The following is a 5,440-nucleotide window of genomic DNA, read 5'->3' as shown; positions in this document are numbered from 1 at the left end:
TAGATTTTTTTTTTTCAGGAACAAAGGGAATGTGGAAATGAAAGAGAGAGGGAGAGAGAGGCTGGCAGATGTAATGAGACGCGGTGAAGGTGTACGCAGACTGGCACTCCCACTCCTCCCTTCTGCTCTCACTGCAGCCCTGGGTAACTCGCAGGCTAACACAAACAGCTTTTCTCCCGCAGCCTGCCCTCTGTCACTGTAAGTACATCAGCCTTCTCTTATCAGCATGCAGATTCCAGCCACGCATTCCCCTAGCCACCGCTTTGCACCTTAGATAGCCGAAGCACGTTTGAAAATTAACTTCCCTAAGCTAGGAAAGGCATGTCTGTAAAACTTATTTTTGATTTTTCTTGGAAAAAAGTTTATGCATTTTTGCCACTTTTCCCTACTTCCTTTGTGGCGGTGCTTTGCTGCTACTGTCGCTGTGGCTGTGGTCTTCCTAACAGGATGATGGACAAATGCAAGTGAAATTTAATGTAATTCTCCATCCATTTAAAGTCAAGGGACAACGCCTTGTTCTTTTGCAAAATAGCATCTTAAAGAATGCAAAGCATTATTCATAGTTTGCTGTTTTTGTTACTGAAACATGAGTTAGGACCTCTTTGAGGCAGTCCCAAGGGCACTGTTATTTGGGAATTGAGGTTATTGGGTTGCTCCAAACTTAAATGAAGTGCAATGGACTGCAGGAGTGTTGGTATGTTTGTTATCCCGTTTAAGGAAACCAATTGTGAAAACTTTTCTCCGTGCTGTAATTAAAGTTTTTAACTTCTTCCCTTTGGCTCTTACACTCACTTATTCTTCGTTTAAGTAAAAGTTCTCTCTCTTGGTGTTTTGGAGTGCATGTCATTTGTTTGTCCTGTTTACACAGTAGCTGTGAAACCCTTCCTGAAAGAAGTTAGCGACCTTAAGATGAAGTCATATAGGTCTGAATTATCCGCCTGGCTGGTGTAAGGAGACTTTCAAAGCAGGCATTAGAAGTTTCAACGGCCGCCGTGATTTTTGCGTGGGTGTTTTAAATATTAATTTCTCAAGCAGAATTAATTGCGTTGCCCTTCCCGAGTTCAGGGGGACCTCTCTCCAGGAACCGCGCGCGCCTTTCCTTTGCGAGTTCGCGCCTCTTCTCTGGAGGTGCGAGGCCAAACTTTGCAAAGCCCAGTTGCCTTTGCTGGTTGCGGTGCGCAGGGACACACGGACAGCGCAGAGGCAGCAGTAGCTCCTGGCAGGTAAGTCAGCCCCACCCGTCTGCTCTTTTTTCCCTCCCTTCCTCCCTCGTTCCCCCGGAGCTCGGCGCCCGGGGTTATTGCGCCGCGCAGAGATCCGATCCCCAGGGGGAAGTGAATTCGTGAGCCCCGGGATATGGTTGAGGGATCTGGGTGCCCTCCGCACCTCCGAGGACTTCTCGGAGCCAGAAGACTGGTACCGATCAGGTGTAGAGCTCAGCACTTAAACCCACTGCGGCGCTCTCCGCCTAGCTCTCTGCTTGGAATAGCCCGCGCCCCAGACCTGAGACGAAATCCTTAGCCAATACCCCCGCCCCCAGGGCCACGTGTCGACCGGTGCACCGTCTGAAGTGTGGCACTGAGACCCCAACTTTTAGTTTCTTTCCTTCAGGATCAGGGTTTCGTCCCGCTCCCGGTTTTGCCTTAACAATTTACTTTGGCACTAGTTTATTAGTTAAAAACTAAAGAAGGTTCCTGCCGCTCCTTTTCAGAAGGTTTGAAAGGGTTGGGTATTAGGGCCTTGGACGACAAAGACCTTGATGATGTCGTCTTTTCCTTCTTGCTTTCCGCCAGCGGCCTGCATCTGGTCTTCGGGGTCAGTCGTGTCTCTCAGAGCCCTGGGTACGGAGTTATTTTAAAGGGCCAACGCGCTGATATTTAGAAAACTAAACCTGTTTTCGCACTTGGAGGTACCCAGTCATGCCCCAGTGTTTTGGTTCCTGAGGTTTCACCTCTTTCGGTGGCCCTTCCCTGAGGAATCGGGCTTTGGGACCAACCCCCTGCTTTGCAGACTTACTGACAGGTCATTCGATTTTGACCTCTTTAGGCTTGGGAGAGTTTTTTTTTCCTTCCCTCAGTGGTTGAGTTCCAGGTCAGACAACCGAGTTCAAGGCTTAGGAATCCGGTGTTGGGCCATTCCAAGGGCTCGCGCGTGTGTACACACACACACACACACACACACACACACAGATCTGCGCTTGCCTCTTGGGCCTCAAGAGGTCAAGGGTCCCGCCCTTCAGTACTGGGAATCGGGCCTATTAGGGGCTGACCTATTAGGGGCTGACCTATTAGGGGCTGACTTGCAAGGTGTAGGGGAGTACTTTCTGCTAGCTTCTAGGTTTTGGGGACTGGAGGCAGACTTTCCAGCCTTGAATGGCGACGACGATGATATGGACACAAGGTTTGTTTGGACTCACTCTCCTCCTGACCAACAATCATCAAGTCAGTTTAACTCATGGTCTGGAAACTCCCAATTCTCAAGCATCATATTTTCTATTGGGGCAGAAATATCTGACAATTCCTTCTGCCCCACTGATCCTAGGTGCTCCTCCCCACCCTTAGTTCTTTTTCTTTCTTTTATCTGGAATCCATGTGGAAGCAAACAGGGAGTACATTAAAAGGCCAATACATGATTGACATCCTAGCTTCTTCCATCTTTTGTGTTTGCTGTCTCCATGTTCTTGAAACTTAATGTAACAAAGATGGGACTTTCTCCTCTTTTATCACAATCCCTGGGAGGGCATCCTCATGTTGGCAATTTTAGATTGCCACAAAATTTTCGGATTTTTCTAGTTACCATTCCTGACCCATTTACCTGGTCAACAGCTTCTTATACAAAGCCTCTGTTTATGATGTGTCTGAAAGTGGCCATCTCATATCAGTTTCCATAGTAAAAGCGTTTACAAATTTTTACAGGTTATACTGCACGTTGTATGTCTGAACCTCTCTCTAGCTTTTAATTTTGATGTAGTTTTTACTCTCCACCAATATATTTCTGGAATCTAGTGTATTTCTTTGGGCCTGGGTTAAGGCAGGCCAACCTCACCTTGTGCACAATACACTGTCTTTGGTTAGCTCTGTGCTACTTGCAAAGCTAGTTTTCTCACCTGTTTTATTCTGCATCTCAACTATCTGATACCACTATTAGTCCTGCCTTTCCTGATTCTCTGATTCTGCAGTTGTTGTTGTTTTGGCATAGAGAGAAAGTTTCAGGTCTCTGCTCTTTTAGGCTATTTTGTACCCTTCAAATCTTTAACCCATCCTACACATGACTCAATAATTTGTGTAGTATTTTTAGAGGGGGTTTATTTTATTAACATAATTTTCTATATTTGACTTGAACAATTTTATGTACTATCTTGGGTGACTTGAGATTCTTTCATCTTCTTGAAATTTTTCTCCAGATAGTTTCTTTTACAAAGTTGAGCATTATACATATACCACCCACTCAATTTTATGCAACTCTGATTTATCTATATAATAAGTGTGGAAATATTTTATTTATTGCTATAAAGGTGTAATTTTTCTTTGGTAGTTTACACATATCTGGTTATTTATAATAACTTTAATCCATAAACTCCATAATCTAAATGGTCTTCAGAACACTGCCACCTACGTAAGTTAGGAATCTGCTGTTAATAGCTTATTTTTTTCAATTTCTTCTCCTCTTTTAAAATAAGTTTCTCTTCCTTCATTTACTGAGATTCTACTAACGGGTGTTTTCATTATCTCTACTTTCTGTATCTCTTTCTTTTCTCTTTTGACCACTTCTTTCTTATTATTTATCCTAGTAGTAACCTTTCTTTCCTTCTTCCTGGTCTGCTTCAACACTTGTCTTTTCCCTTCTGTTTCTCCCATGACTCACTTTTGTGGTCTAGTTCTCAGTACTTCTCAACCTTCAACCCATATCTCTTTCTTTCACCTAACTTTTCCAAAGCATACGCTACCACCCCTGCATTTTTCTTTCTCATTTGACTTCCTTACTCCTTCCACTTTGCTCCTTCCCCCTCCCCAGTTGCCTACCTTTCCCCCTTCGATTCAGTTTGCCATTCTTTTGACTCCTCCTCCTAGCCGCCCATCCCTAATAGTTCTCCTTTGGTCCTTCTGTCTTTAGCCTGCCTCTCTTTTACTAGTCCCTAATCCCTTCTGACCCTGACTCTCCCTCTTCTTTGTCCCCATTCCAGTTCTCTTCTAGTAGTCACTTTATCTGTCCAGGCTTTTTCTCTAAATCCAACCTCCGGTCTCACTGGTCTCTCTGCCCTCCTCTCTGCGGCTCTCTCTTGCCTCCCTCTCTCCCCTCCTTCTTCTTCCTCCAGCCCCCCCCCTCCTCCCTCCCAGCTTCCCCGCCTGGCTCATTGCCTCCCTCGCCTCTTGTCTCATCTTGCCTGTGTTGTCTGGGAGGGGAGCCCTGCCTCCTCTCCCTCGCTCAGATCAATGCCCTGGCCACTCACTTTCTGATGTTGCACGACGGGAAATGCTTTGAATACTTACGACATGGCCGCTCACACTGATTGCCAAGATTGACAGCACTAACCATCGCCTTCACTTGTTTCAGGGGGGAAACCCCTAGTCACCCCGCTCCGCGCGCACCTCCTAGCACCCCGGCAGCAAACTTCTGCCGCTCAGCGCTCCCCCCTGCCCCGGGCGGGACACCCCCGCAGACTTGAGTTAACTGGCTGCGGGGCCGCAGCGCTGGGGGGGGGGTTCTGCTCCCTTGCTCCCCAGCCTGTGCTAATTGACCTAGCATCGACTCCTCTTCCTTTAAAAGAATTTTTTTTTTTTTATTTGTATCTCCCTTTTCCTTTAATGCCTTTTACTCCCGCGGCGCAGCGCACAAGGAACCCTCCCGTGCGGTACCATCCTGGAGCCCGCCCAGGTAACCGGGACGGAGCGAGCGATCTAGAGAGCGAGGAAGGCAGAGCGAGAGCGCGCGGCCGGTTTGTGAGCTACCTGTTGGGGAGTGGGAGCGGGCAGGGGACAGGAACCTACGGCCGGGCCCCATCGCTGGCCCCCAACACCTTCCATTCCTGCCCTTCCGGGCAGTTCCAGGGTTAGTTTCTCTGAGCTGGGACTGAGGGGCTGGGCTAGGACTTGCGGAGGGAAGAGAGCCGAGCGAGCTGAGCACTGAGAGGGCGCGGGTTGCCGGGAGCCGCGGCTGCCCAGCCGGGGCGGGTTTCCGTACTTGGCTGGGGAGGGGAGAGCCGGGAGGAGGAGCGGGAGGAGGGCACTCAGCGGGACCGACGCGGAGGGGGGGGAGAGTAGGTAGAGAAAGGGGCCCGAGCGCCAGCCGCTCGCTGGTGGACGCGCGGATCCCCAGGATGCGTCTCCCTCTCGGAGAGTTGTGCCCTGTTCCGGAGGCGGTGACAGATCTGCGTGGCGGGCTTTTTTTTTTTTTTTTTTGGGCCCTTCCCATCCACCCGATTGAAAACACATTGTTGTAG

The sequence above is a fragment of the Marmota marmota genome, unplaced genomic scaffold (assembly GCF_001458135.2).
Source record: "Marmota marmota marmota unplaced genomic scaffold, marMar, whole genome shotgun sequence".
NCBI lineage: Eukaryota > Metazoa > Chordata > Mammalia > Rodentia > Sciuridae > Marmota > Marmota marmota.
Note: the sequence above shows the minus strand (reverse complement) of the source record.